Source organism: Aricia agestis, chromosome 11 (assembly GCF_905147365.1).
Source record: "Aricia agestis chromosome 11, ilAriAges1.1, whole genome shotgun sequence".
In the NCBI taxonomy this organism is placed as follows: Eukaryota; Metazoa; Arthropoda; class Insecta; order Lepidoptera; family Lycaenidae; genus Aricia; species Aricia agestis.
The window spans coordinates 15,846,058-15,862,014 of NC_056416.1; positions in this window are offsets into that span (position 1 = coordinate 15,846,058).

The window sequence follows — 15,957 nt, forward strand, 5'->3', positions numbered from 1 at the left end:
GCTAGCTATCTTTATTATATCGTCAGTCCATCGAGCTATAGGCATCCTTTTCGTTCTAGTCTAGTGCCTGTGGACCCTTTCCATGCTGTTATTGCTCGAGTCCACCTAATATTTGTCAGTCTCGAAACCTTTCGAGACTTCCCCAGTTTAACAGATTCAAATTGATTGTGCGTAAAATATCAGTCGTGCAATTGCTCATGAGTCATGACTCATGCAGCATGCTAAGACTACCCACAGGTTAAGCGCACAATGGAGACTGAGGAGCTACCACTCATAAGGATCATATCGCAAGGAACATTCTTTTTAATGAAATGAGGGGGCAAACGAGCAAACGGGTCACGTGATGGAAAGCAACTTCCGTCGCCCATGGACACTCGCAGCATCAAAAGAGCTGCAGGTGCGTTGCCGGCCTTTTAAGACGGAACAGGGTAATAGGGCAGGGTAAGGATGGGAAGGGAAGGGAATAGGGTAGGGGATTGGGCCTCCGGTAAACTCACTCACTCGACAAAACACAGCGCAAGCGCTGTTTCACGCGCCTGTTTTCTGAGAGAACGTGATATTTCTCCGGTCGAGCAGGCCCATTCGTGCCGAAGCATGGCTCTTCCACGTATATTCTGTTTGTTTTTTGTCGGTCTCTTCATAAACTATCAGATGAAAGGATGGAAATACTTTTAGCTATAGGAAAGAAAAACGTTTTTATCACGGCAAAAGGTAGATGAAGGAATGTTCCCGAGCTATAAACGAGTTCCTTGGACAAATGAAATCGCGGCCGGCAAGTTATTTACCATTTTAAGATAACTTAGCGTAATAAACATAAAGTTATGGAAATATCCTGTTTTCTGTAATCTGTTGCGTGATATTTAACTTTCAAATTATTTGATTGGAGTTCTGTGACCCGCTTCGACGATATTCATTACAAAATACTTCACTAGTTCGCTACTTAAAAGTAAGTAGTGAAGTGACAGTGTCGATAAAGTTTGCGATAACGCCCCCTAGTGGGCGCTGAGGGTCTCAAGGGGGGCGGTGTGGGACCCAGAAAAAATGGGGCCGTTGTTTAGAGGCTTGGGTGTTATTTATTTCATCTGGATGCATTTTAAATTGAAACAATGGGGGGCGCTAAACATAATTTGTTCTCAAAGTGGGCAGTGGACAAAATTAGTTTGGGAACCGCTGTTTTAAGTAAATAATGCGATTTATATGCGTCTGCCAGATGCCAGAACGCGCGGTTTAGCGGCTACACCGCGAGACAAGCAACTGTATGTAAATGACAGCAGTCAGCTCGATCGCTCCGCTATTAAAATAAATAGTTACATACAATTGCTTGTGATCTCACGGTGTGTAGCCGCCAAACCGCGCTTTCGAGCGACAGCATGTGAATCGAGTCTAAAAAGAAATTAACTAATCTATTTTCCGGGTAAGTCGTGTTTCGTTTATGTAGACGACGCCCTATAAATGCCCAGTTTCTAAGCTAATTTACAGTTTATCTATTCAACGTTAATTGGTTAACATTTTGAGGTTATAAAGCGCTAGCTAGATCCTTTTTCAGTTGAACTTCAGTTAAAAAACCACGGAAACCGGCATAGGTGTATATTTTATTTAATGGTTATGGACTCGCTGCGTTGCGTGCTCTGGTGCTGCGTTTCACCATCGATTACCATCAGTTTCTTCTCATTTCTTGGTTATTTTATCGACACGAGGCAGCCTAATGCCGGCGGCTGTGGGGCAGGCTGACGAATGTCTCAACGCTAACGACATTATAACGACACCTCACTTACCACCATTTACTACACCAGTCACTAGTTACGTACTGACTAGTGACAACTGTTTCCCACCTATGGGATTGGCAAGAACTTACTAACTGCTTGTTTATATCGTATTCAAAAGAGTTATTCCATGAAAATTACCGCTGGAAGCTCCCATTAATCATTGACATTTGATAGTCCTGGGCTCTGGTAGAATCAGGTGCAGCTAGGTCCGTAGTACAAACAGAGTTCTGCATAGATCTTTCGTAGGGCCAATGTGTTTTAGGATGTGCACTCAAGTAGCACTGTACAACAGCAAATTACTTTGGAAAGGTGGAATTAAGACGCCATCGAATGTCTTTCGAATTCAGTCACAAAATCTCAACAACAAGTAAAAGATACGTAAGCATAGCTTGTAGTGAAAGGACTGAAAGGTGTATATTTTAAAAACGTGGGAGAGCCATGCTTCGGCACGAATGGGCCGGCTCGACCGGAGAAATACCACGTTCTCACAGAAAACCGGCGTGAAACAGCACTTGCGCTGTGTTTCGCCGAGTGAGTGAGTTTACCGGAGGCCCAATCCCCTACCCTATTCCCTTCACTACCATCCCCTATTCCCTTCCCTTCCCATCCCTACCCCCCCCTATTACCCTATTCCCTCTTAAAAGGCCGGCAACGCACCTGCAGCTCTTCTGATGCTGCGAGTGTCCATGGGCGACGGAAGTTGCTTTCCATCAGGTGACCCGTTTGCTCGTTTGCCTCCTTATTTCATAAAAAAATATATATAACGGTAAAACAATAAACTGAAAAATAGTTTCTGTGTAACATAACCGTGACAAAAACTTGCTTAACGGTCACATAATATGAAGGCAAAGGACATGGTGACCGAATAGATCGTGGTTCGTGAATGAATACTAGAATGTAGAAATTCTATCTATAGCCTCAGTGGGAACCCTAAAGAATCTTTTCGGTATACGCGAAACACAACTTTTACATGTTTTACAACCAATGCTTAGCAAAATAAAAAAGATAAAAAAAAGAAAATCCAATTACAAATGTTTCTCAGAGTTAATCGATACGATATCACATCTTATCTGAAGCACCATAAACCCTTAGGTACGGCGTCTCAATAAATTACCACTTCACCGCTCGCCCGCACAGGAGAAGCCGCACAAGGCTATAAACACGTAAAATGCATGACCAATCAAAATACCAAACACACACACAGCCACACACACGGCTATCGCAACAAGGTCTGCGAGTGTGTGCTTGTCAAACGCTTTACAAAGTTCCAATGTGTGCGCTGGGGACGTAAATGTGTGTGCATTGGACGCATTACGGTATGCATGTGTGCGTGCCAAACGCTAGGGTTTGTACATTTGTGTGCGTATCAAACGCTTGTGTGTGCACGTGTAAACGAGTGGTCGATATGTGTGGGTAGCACACAGCGACTACGCCCGCTCAGATGGAACACGCATCAAGGAATAACAGAGGGCTTACGTTTATTAGCGTTGGCCTATTGTGGATAAGTTGCTTCATTTTGGATTTCTTATTTTTCTTGAAGAGAAGTTGTAGTTATAAGAATCTGATAAGTACATTTATTTAGTCCAAGTAATTTTAATCGTTAAGGATAAGTTTTAGCAAACTCTTAAAATTTGCTCTGGGTTGTTCTTAACGATCACTTAATGTATTTAGTGGAAATGACGATTGTAATCTATACGATACCAAGGAGTATCTAAGTTCGAAATACCACAGCATTTGCTTGATGAGTGATCAGTGATCACCGAACAAGTTGCATTTCTATTGCCAATATACATGTAGGAAAAAATCACATAGAAGCATTGAAGAGGGTTATGGTGAAAAAACAAAGAGAATTTGATCAAAATCGTTTTTCGGTTTAAGCGTGAACAGGTAATAGACAGACAGACACACTTTTGCATTTAAAATAAGTACGAGTATATATTAAATTGGCGTATAAAAAAATATCGGTCATGTCCACATAATCCCACGTCCGTCGTGTCCGCAGAGAGCCTCCGCCCACATAAAAAAATGACATCTAAATAAATCCATTAGAGCGGGTCTTCCTGCACCTCACCAGTCCCCACGTGTCCACACGCGACGTGATGGGAAACACACTTCGTGACACAGCGTGTTGAGTGTTGACACATATGGACTGATTGGTTCCTAATTAAAAGCGTTTCAGCCGTTCACCGCGTGTAATCCTCTAGAGTCTAGAGCGATGTATATTGTATACGGTAATTTGGCTAGAATTAGATTGAGTATATTTACCGAGTATAGACAGAACGGAACACAAATAAGATACATACGGTATGCAGTATGCACATCTGTATTCAGCGGTGTTGTTTTCAGGTTTACGCACCCAATGGCCCAATGTTCAAAAGAAGGTAGGAAGGAAGCCATGGCAAAAGAGCCCTGTCAAGACCCCATAAGATGGCATAACTCTGCCACCAGTTGGACGCTGTTAACGTGACGCCACGTTAAAGTAAGAAACCGTGTTGGATGTGTTTTAGATTGTTTGTTTTCTATGAGGGGCCGGGCCGGCAACAAGCAATGGAACAGCAAAAAATGGAAAGGGCGTAAGCGACAAAATGGTTTTTGTCGCGTAATTTAAAAACCATAAATACATTTCATATTATATGCTATGGGCAAATTAAAGTGTATGCTTGAACCAATTTATGAACAAATTTTGGAAGCTTAAATTACTCTCCTATGTTGGCAAAATAGGAATTTTATACGTGGGAGAGCCATGCTTCGGCACGAATGGGCCGGCTCGACCGGATAAATACCACGTTCTCACAGAAAACCGGCGTGAAACAGCGCTTGCGCTGTGTTTCGCCGAGTGAGTGAGTTTACCGGAGGCCCAATCCCCTAACCCCTACCCTATTCCCTTCCCTACCCTCAACTATTCCCTTCCCTTCCCTACCCTCCCCTATTACCCTATTCCCTCTTAAAAGGCCGGCAACGCACTTGCAGCTCTTCTGATGCTGCGAGTGTCCATGGGCGACGGAAGTTGCTTTCCATCAGGTGACCCGTTTGCTCGTTTGCCCCCTTATTTCATAAAAAAAAAACCCTTTTTTACAGAGGTCTTTTTGATTGATTATTCTGTGTTATAAAAGTTGACCAATCGTGTTATGCTATGTGTAATTCAAAGACAAAGACATGATGAATACTAACAATGAACTTTAATTTCTTAGCTTTATAGTCATTGCTGAGCAAAATCGATATCGCTACAGCCAAATTAACAAGGCATCGCCTTAAACAGTTGAATTCATACCGATCGTGATAGTACTTCTCAAAACAGTGCCGTATGCAGTGACGGCCTATTTATAAATCCGGGGCTGTTCTCAAATCAGATTCCTATAACAGTCTCTACACTAACAGTGGAACAGTTCAGAGCCTGAATAATGAACGCCTGATGACTGAAACGCTGACTTTCCGGAAACTGAATATAATATGAATCTGGCACACGACACTACCACCGTGTCCAACAATTTCACACAACTGGCAGATTTACATTGAGTCAATAACTGACGTTAGTCCACTGCCGTGTCAGTGCACTGCCTTAGTGTAAATTGATTTCGAGTTAGCATAGTACACTGACGACGGCCACTGACTCAATGTCAATCTTCCTTTAACACTCTGGCTGTGCCAGGTCAGCACCAGCTGACACGTTAGTGCACAGTGATCTGACGTTACTGACTCAATGTAAATCTACCCTAAATGTGACCTCGTTTTTCGTACTAATGAAAGAGAAGTATTTTAAGGTATGGTCCCCACTGGCAGGATAACAAAATGAAGGCTTTAATCACGAGTTATAAGTACTTATAACTCAGTGGCTCTAATGCAGGAGTCATCAAATGGCGGACCGCGGTCCGCATCCGGACCGCCGACCCATTGTGTGCGGGCGGACCAAGCATGTAAATCAGAGAGATAATTGGCTACAAAAATGGTTACTTTTCTCATTGATACGAATATCTAAATAAATACCTATCTAATTTCCGTAATTCATACCTTTGTTAAATTGACTTACATACTTACCTTTGTTTAATTTTTTTTTTCTTAAATGTATGGACCGCGAAGGTCATTTCATGTCTTAAAACGGACCTCGACCGAAACTAATTGCCAATTGGTGACCCCTGCTCTAATGCATTATTTTTCAGCGGTTCCTACAGCAACTTGTTTGTCTGCATCTTATCACCCGATCACACCCGGTGACCCGATACATTAAGGCTTTTGGATGGTAGCGATTGCCCTCTATCACGTAGTATAAAAAATTAAGAAATGGTGTTAAATCTTTCTCGCGGAAACCGTGTTATTTTCATTAAATGTTCTTTCGTATTGCCTCTATAATTACTATGATGACAGACGACAACGCTTTCCTTGGAAAACAGAGGGTTGCCTACGGTGCATCCAGGCAGTTCAAACTTCTACAGTCTGTACAACTACTGAATACACAACAAATGGATTTTCATTCATGACAGATCTACTTCTGAATTTATTCATTTTCTAGATATTTGTGGCCGACAACTTCTCAGGTTGGATTTCACATTCCAGTTTTAAGGCATGCTACGTCTTATGAACTCAGGAATTGAGTATGTGTCAGTGTGAAAGTATCCGTTACCGAAAACCGAAAATTGGACTTAAACCCCCCCTTACTTAAGCCCCCCCTTAAAATGTTTTTTTACACAAAATGCTCATTACACCGGAATCATTACCCTCATCGCCAATAAACAAGATTGCAAAACGTAGCGGTAATCTGTTGACAAGTGTACTGTAAGTGTAACCCGAGCGCCGAGTACACGTAACTTGCAGACGTGTCGACCAGCCGGCGAGACCTCCGTTATCAACCAGCTAACAGCTCTCGAGGGCTCAGGATATACTGGCGTCGGTAGCCTGCTAACGTAACTACCAGTTGGTGTGACCTCTCGCGCGGTTTGGGGTAAGAGTAATCGTGGGTCAGGCTATAATGGAAATGATAGCTGCCTGCTAAGCGCATGACAACCAGCAGTGTTGAGCTTGATTTTAGGGCGACCGCGGGTGCCCGGGAGGTCAGGGTACGCTGGTGGTGCGAGCTAAGCGCATTAGAGGCCGGCGTCGCGTGACGCCGCGAGCATTGACCGCTCTTGCGATTGCTAATCATCATCATCATTACCTCCACTTAGAGTCCAAGGCTAAGCTAAGTCTATCCCTTAGATTTGAATAACTTAGGACAGTGCCGGTTTTAGCACTACCAACGCCCTGGGCGGAATTTCTACGGCTGTGTTAAAAAAGGGCGCCCCTTTTTTATTTACCTTTGGCGCTCCTTTTTATCCCTGGGCGGTCGCCCATTGTCGACTAGGGATCTTTTAACACCTAAGTAGCTCTAGTAGTATTTATAAGTAATTACTTATTATCATATTTTATCATAACTATCACAGAACCATTTTTCATGTCGTTTTAATTTTTACTACATATTTATTAAAAAGGAACAAAAATATTAATAATTATTAAGTACTTATTGTTTGTTTGTTTATTAATATTTTAATATTTTATTAATAACTTGATAAACTAACACGGTTCCACTTTAATGGGAATGGTCTGTAGTTGTCACGGCGGTAAGCTGGTTTACGGTTAGATCATCTTTCTTTTTCTAATGACAATAACGCCCTCTGTTATCAACTTATGTTATTGAATAAAAGTAAACAATAATTTATATTACAACATTTAAAATGATCCTATTCAAAATAAATGGCTTAGTAATTATGTTTAACCACAGAATATTATATTACTTACTTACTAGTAAGTACCAAGTTTAACATCAATGTGGAATAGCTGTAATTTCATAGTTTATTATAATCTTAGAATAGGCCTGAAACTTTGGGAAATTTTTTAAACGTGGGAGAGCCATGCTTCGTTACGAATGGGTCGGCTCGAGCGGATAAATACCACGTTCGCACAGAAAAGCTTGCGCTGTTTCACGCCGAGCGAGTGAGTTTACCGGAGGCCCAATCCCCTACCCTATTCCCTTTCCTACCCTCCCCTATTACCCTATTCCCTCTTAAAAGGCCGGCAACGCACATGCAGCTCTTCTGATGCTGCGAGTGTCCATGGGCGACGGAAGTTGCTTTCCATCAGGTGACCCGTTTACTCGTTTGCCCCCTTATTTCATAAAAAAAAATTATGATATTATTACACATCTCAATTTCGGAAGTTTCCACCAAATCATTAGATACAATAATCATGTTTGGAAGAAACTGTTAAAAATAATGTTTTACCCACACAAATTATCTAAATTAAATAATTTAAATAATCATATAGATTTTTCGTCAATGTCTATAATCAGGCCACGTTTTCCTTAGAACTGATAATTCTGGGTATACCTAAATCATGCGCCGCGGGCAATGTTTAGTAGAAATTGGAGTAAACAAACAAATTGTTACTTTATAAGAACTAAAACACCACAGTGAAATCATAATTTGCCATAGCACATAGAATGAAGAAATGCGCAGATATACTCAAACTCTTAAAGCTGCTGTCAGATACATTTAAAGATTATTTAACTTTAATTTAATGAAGAATTTAACGCAAATTAAGGATTACATTGAACATAGACTGGCCCAAGAAGGCGAAGGTAGAGGCGATTCGAAAGCATACTCTCTGATTCTCGCCGTTAAAATTTAGCTGCGTTGTCCATATTTTGGGATGGGTAAAATTGACATTCTCTGGTCAGGTCATGTGACCTGATCAAAAATTCAGAAGACGAAGGCAGAGTGGACCGTCGCGCGTCGGTGCGGCGCGGCGTAGGATCCCCATCTTGTACCGCGCAGTTCACATTTTCTTTCTGCTGTGCTGTTTGTTTTTCACTTCTATCGAAACTTTTGGAGTGGAGCCTTACGTGACGTTTACACTTAGCCACTTTATTGGAACGAAGTTCCTTACCGCGCGTTGCGAAAGGAGCTAGACGGAAAAAGTTGTAACGACATGACATAAAAGTGTCGGTATATTACAACTAGAGCAAAAATGATATAGTTGCAAGAAGTGTGGGCCGCGTGTTTCTCTCTTTTTCTCTTTTTTATTTTGTTTTTTTTTAAACTTCATCCCATCCGGGTGTCCTCCGGACACCTCTCACCGGTGACACCTCTCAAGTCTCAAGTTTTAATATTTTTATAAAATAACGGGGCAAACGAGTAAACGGGTCTCCTGAAGGAAAGTAATTACCGCCGCTCATGGACACACGCAACATTAGAAGAGCTGCAAATTTCAATCCAGCTCTCTTCTTGAATATTGCCGCTGCTTCTCTCGCTGCCGGCAATATTAAGGTCACAGCACACACATCAACTCGGAAAGGTATCGTCACCGTATGGCCTTTCGCCTCGCCGTCAACCAGGCGTCAACCTATTAGGTATGCACGTAACCAAAGCGTATCAGTAGAGCCTGCACGTCAACTCGGCTACGGCTAGGCGACGTCTCGCTTACGGCTCGGGAAAGGGGCAAGGGTGGACGAAGAAACGTAAGCTTGAGTACGGAGAGACGTAAGCACGGGGACGACGAGCCGTAAGCGGGGGGACGACGAGCCGTAAGCGGGTGGACGACGAGACGTAAGTGGGGGACTGCTAGTTAACAACGCGTCGCATCCCAGTTCGGAGCCTGTCTTCAAGGCGAGGCGATTTACGGTTCCGCTTAGTATGCGTTGCAGTAGGAAGTTTCATACAAACAATATTGAACGGCTCGAGGTGATTTAGTGCCGATCCCTTTCCGAGTTAATATGGGTGCTGTGACCTTTACCCTGCTGAATACTTCTGCGGCAGTAACGACGCGAGTGATCGTTTACACTCAGCCCTCTACATACTTGCAGCGTCGGGTAGCGGCAGCGACATGACCAGTGGCAACTGGCGGCACGAGTGACTTTACATTCTCACGCTGCCAACTTCCCTGCTCACTTCCCTTCCCACTTTCCTGCGCGACATGGCTGAATGTAAAGACCCGTTATGTATTCGGTGCGAGCTTCTCTCCTTGCTATTCCCGCCATATCTCCAGCTACAGCGATCTATCAACAGGGTCGTCCGAAACACGACAGCGCTAAGTGGTTGAGGCTGCCGCAACACTGTACATCACGACTCGTTACACAAGATGCGCTTGCGCTAATCACGCGTCATCACGAGTGTTAGGGCCTGTTTCACCACTTCCTGATAAGTGCCGAATAGGCTATCCACCAATTAACTTGACAGATTGTGGTCCTGTTTCGCCACTTCCTGATAAGTGCCGAAGAGGCTATCCAGCAATTAACTTGACAGATCAAGACGTATGGAGAATCTGTCAAAAAGTAGTGAATAGCCTTTTTGGCGCTTTATCAGAAAGTGGTGAAACAGGCCCTTACTCTTTTTGCGAAGACACGGTTAAACTGACGTCAAACAGACACTTTACATTTATTATTAGTAATTAGTATGGATTCAATTCAACAGCCAACATGAGGCTCATAATAATATAATAAATGCGAAAGTCTGTCTGTTACATCTTCACGCTGAAACCGCCGAACTGATTTAGCTGAAATTTGGTATGGACATATTTTAAGTTCCGGGAAAGGACATAACTAATATTATAGTTTTTATCTTGGAAAAATGTAGGGTTCCCGCGCGAAAAACCGGATTTCGGCCTAACGGAGTTGCGGGCGCCATCTATACTTAATATTATAAATGCGAAAGTGTGTCTGTCTGTCTGTTACCTCTTCACGCTGAAAGTTGAAACCGCTGAACCGATTTTAATAAAATTTGGTATGGAGAAACTTCGAGTTCCGGGAAAGGTCATAGAATACTTTTTATCTTGGAAAAATTTGTGGTTCCCGCGCGGAAAACGGATTTCGGCCTAACGGATTGTGGGTGCCATCTGTCCATAAAACATTGATCTCAGAGAAATATTTTTTTGAGAAATTTATTTATTAAAAAATACATATTTACTTAAATTCGGTTTGTATTCTTAACTCTTTAGTATTTATGCACGCCGGTCCGGATGCTCTTGACTTGACTTTTGTTTATGTTAAACAGTTAACGCTTATCAACAAAACAATATTTGCGCAATGATCGGGACTGAGGTAGGTACTATACAATTTAAAATTTGAAGAATAAAATATAAACAATAGTAAGATTAAAATTTTCTCACCGTATAAACAATAAGTACATATAAAGTTCCACGAATATTTCAAGACTAAAATTTTGCAAATCGGTTTAGCCGTTCTCGAGAATAATATTTATACTATAGATGGTCTGTCCGTTATCGCTTCACACTTATTTGATGTAAAGATAGTTTATTCCAAGAAATTGCGAACATACTAATTAATTCCAGTGATATTACAATTCATGTTTTAATATTTCTTTGTTCATGTATAAAGAAAATAATTAAAGTCCCCGCAGCAGACTTGGGCGTAACTTTCTCAATTATCCACTCTCCGGGTAGCGGGTAACTTTTAAGCGGTTTGCCGATTGCTGTTAAAAGTTAGACTCGGTAGGTCTGTTAAAGTTATATGGCCAATTTAACCACGGCATGTAGTTAATAGTCCACTAAGGCCCACTTGTGCCAAAACTTTGAGTTATATAAATAACCCGGGGCCACAGTATAGCAATATGACATATATTGCTATACTGTGCCGGGGCTTACTAACTCAGTGTTAACGTTTTAAATTTTTAAGTTTCGGTTGCACCAGAGGCGTGGTTAAAGTTTTGTTATGGTTATAGTTAAGGCTAAATTTAACTTTAACCTTAACTTTGACCGGAGAAATTGACAGATGACAGCTGGTCCAACAAGGTTATAAATGATCGTGGGCGGAGGCGCTACTGGTAAAGGAGAACTGTCAAAAATGGCGTTTTTGTATGAAGACAGCGTTAGTTCCTTTTTTCGCCACGTGCATTTAAAACCTTATCGAGCTCTATGGTTATGGTTAAATATTATGGCGTCTTGATGGCGTCCATTTTTAACTTTAACCAAAGATTTGAAATATTGCATTGTAATTAAAGTTAAAGTTAGTTGGTGCAACCTATTACCTAACTCATACTACATAATATTATAGCAATTTGCACCCACTGGATGATTACGTTATCTCTACTGACATAATATAACTATATAGTATATAATTACAACACAGTGTTCGCACCAGAAGAATTTATACCAGAGTGAACTGACCCGGGCTTATGCCATGTTCATTCATGAAATGGAAGAGTTAAAATATTATGATTTCAGCAGTCTATCCTTGCTAGTTGCTTGCTTGCTTGTCTTGTTGTCTCTTTCGGTCTTCGTATTTGTAAATGAAAAATTGAAAAGGCATGGAATTGCGACAAAGATTAAAACTTGTAGGCGCTGGTTTTTGTTTTATTGTTTCTCTAGCAACGATTTAAAAAAAAAACCTTAAAAAAGTAGAAAAACAAAAAGTAAAATAAAATATTCAAATTATTGCTTTTACTGTTGGAAGCAGACTCTTCCAACTTTCAAGTTCCAAATAGTTAATAGAATCAGGCGGTTACTTTGCGGAAATCCATAGCTTAAAATTTAGTTTGTTATTATTTTTAGCAATATTCCGCGAAATAAACCTCAACCTGTAAATGAGTGAGTGTACGGATAGGCATGCGTACGGCACCTCCCTCCTCTTCCACACTGCCTATGCTGTACGCATGCTACAACCTGCAAACACCACCACACAAGCAATAATGTTGGCAAATCCGTGCAAGACCCCTCACCATCACGCAGGTTGAAAACCTCGACGCGCGTTTCGCCCCAACACCGGAGCATCCTCAGACTCTACGAATAACGTCCGTCATTGTCCGTCAAGTCCAAGATAAAATAGAACATCGTCGTACTCAGTTTGCCAAAACTGCGTGCGCCTGCGCAAGGGCGTTCACCGCGCTAACGGTGCGCGTGCGCCTACCGCGACACCGGCGGGACCGGCGCGCGGCGACTCCGGCTACCAGGCGCGCATACACACGCAGAAGGTAGGAGTTAACGCGAAGTACGAGGGCCAATCGCTCACGTGCTAGACTTATTTTACATTTAATGTGAACTAAATACCAATGGCATAAGGTTTAGTTTAAAGAAGTCAGGGGTAATATTATAACGGAGCTATTCAAATGGTGTTGTGTCAGTTAGCGCCATCTGTTTTTGGGGACACTTTTTAAACATTGGAAATAGATTTCACATTTCAGTCAACTTCTTTGTTTTACTCTCGACGAAACCGATGCGTGGTGGTACCTAGGGAATGCAATTGCGGGATACCGGGATCCCGCATGCATTTTGCGGGACTAATCCCGGTCGAAAATTTAGCGGGATCCCGCGGGACTGGCGGGATTACAAAGAAGCGTGATTCATGCGTGTAACTCTGCAGGCGGAGGTGCGTGAACTAGCTACTAGCAGCCCACTAAACAATTATTTACCTTCAATTCACTTTTAATGACAATTGTACCAACCAGCGTGGAAGCTGAGCTAACTTTTTCAGCTGCTGGCTACCTAGTGTGGAATATCAGGAGCCGTTTGGCAGACGACACAAAATTAATACCTTAACTTTTTTAGCATACTTTTATAAGTTTGGGCTGTATGTATGTAGCGGACTCTTTGAGTTCAATTTTGTATCTATATTTCGAAAAAAACAACTAAATTATAAGATGAAAATAAATAAGTGAGTTTTTTTAGTTTTTTTTTTAACTATTATTATTACGATTAGACACTAGACATATTAAAAAATAGTTCTCTTTTATTTTTATTAATAAACCCCTGTAAAAAAGTATTCAACAAAGTTTATTTTCTTTGACTTTCTGAGCCTAAAACGGGGTATATCAAGTATCATTATAACGATTTATTTTAAAAGTTTAAAATCAACCTGCGGGATCCCGCAAATACCGGGATCCAGCGGGATTGTGATGGTTCAATCCCGCAAATACCGGGATTGAAATTTTCTTGCGGGATTGCATTCCCTAGTGGTACCTAATAGGGTACTTCTCATAGAAACTTCGATTTAAATATTGTTAGTTTATAAATATTAAATAGAAACTTCGATTTTATTATTGTTACTTATACCACAGAACACATAATATTAGTAGTACTAACTGATGCAATATGATTCTTAAGCCTTTTTTTCATGCTTATTTTGATAGTACCTACTAAATACTTACCGAAGGAAAGCTGACTCCGAATTACGTAGTAAATTAACATGCTTTAACTATAACTGTGACTTTAACTACAATGCAAAATGTCAAATCTTTGGTTAAAGTCAAAAATGGACGCCATATTTAACCATAACCAAAGAGCTCGACAATGCTTTAAATGCACGTGACGAAAAAGGAACTAACGCTGTCATCATACAAAAAACGCAATTTTTGACAGTTCTCCTTTACCAGCTGCAGCGCTCCCGCCCACGTTCATTTAAAGCCTTGTCGGACTAGCAACGTCTTCTGTCAAATTCCGTGGTCAAAGTTAAGGTTAAAGTTAAATTAGTCTTAACTATAACCATAACTCTAAAATGAAATGCTTATGAAATAAATACGGCCAAGTGCGAGTTGGACTCGCGCACGATAGGTTCCGTACCATTATAGAGCAAAAATAGAAAAAAAATGTTTTTTTTTTGTAGAGCCCCCTCTTTAATATTATTTATTTTATTTAAATTTTATTAATTATTATTATTTATTAAAGTATAAATACAACTGAGTAAGTATTTGGTGAACCTTTCAGGTGCCTACCTGTTGTCATCATTGATACCGAGAAATAATTGTTTAAAAAATCACGTTTTTTGTATGTGAGCCCCCCTTAAATATTTAATTTCTTTTGTTTTTACTTTTTAGTATTTGTTGTTATAGCGGCAACAGAAACACAATAATACAATCTGTGAAAATTTCAACTCCCTAGCTATCACCATTCTTGAGCTACAGCCTGGAGAGTGGAGACAGACAGACAGACGTATAGACATCGAAGTTTTATTAATAGCGTCCCGTTTTTACCCTTTGGGTACGGAACTCTAAAAAAAGGGAGGCCTAAATTATTTTGGTTCGCGCTGAATGCTGATCAAGTAATCAAGTTACAAATAAAATAGGTAGGTACAGCAGAACAGCAGTTCTCAATAACAGATCCATACTTATTTTTTAATATTAACATTACTTATATACTTATTACAAACGCGAAAGTGTGTCTGTCTGTCTGTTACCTCTTGACAGTTGACGCCCTAGCCACTGAATCGATTTTGCTGAAATTTTATATGGAGATACCTTAGATAAATGATTGGTCGAGCGCGCGCGCGAGACCAATCATTTATCTAAGGGAGATACTTTGAGTCCCGGGACATAGGACACTTTTTAGTTTTTATCCCGGAAAAATATACGGTTCTCGTGACCAGTGCGAAAAACGAATTTTGGCGGAATAGAGGTGGGGGCGTCATCTATTATGTACTAGACGTTCCGCGCGGCTTCGCCCGCGTACGGCGTAAATTAGATATTTCACAGACACAGTGTTCAAACAAACAAACAAACAAACTCTACCGCTTTATAATATTAGCCTTACAAGTAAATCAACCACCTGTTTCTTTATGATCCAGGTCATTATTTCATATCAAGTAATATTGATGCATAAATTATAGTTGAAAAGTTAATTAATTTAAAGCTTCCAAAACGCGTAAAACATTATAATTAACCCATATAAAAGTAAATAAAATCCTTTGTTTGAGGTCGACTTCAAAAAATAATATTTTAAGCTGGCTGTCCACATTGGGTTAGCGTGGGGCTAGCGCATTGGACCAACCGCGTGTATCTAGGCCAGGGGTCACCAAATGGCGGACCGCGGTCCGCATCCGGACCGCCGACCTAGGGAGATCGCAGACGACAGACTTTTTGTGCGATCGAGTCTGCGCGAAAAAGCCTGTCGTCTGCGATCTCCCCTATTGTGTGCGGACCAAGCATGTTCGAACATGATCTTCGTTCATCATAGGACTTCAACATCTCCAGGATTATGTCAATATCTATAGCTTGCACCAATATTTCACTCCAAACTTCAGAGAGATAATTAGCTACAAAAAATGGTTACTTTTCTCATTGATATCTAAAGAATACCTTTGTAACTAATTTCCGTAATTACGGTCTACCTAATTTTTTTTATATAAAATGTGTGGGCCGCGAAGGTCATATTTTCATGTCTTAAAACGGACCCCGAGCGAAACTAATTGGTGACCCCGGATCTAGGCCTACTTGGCGAT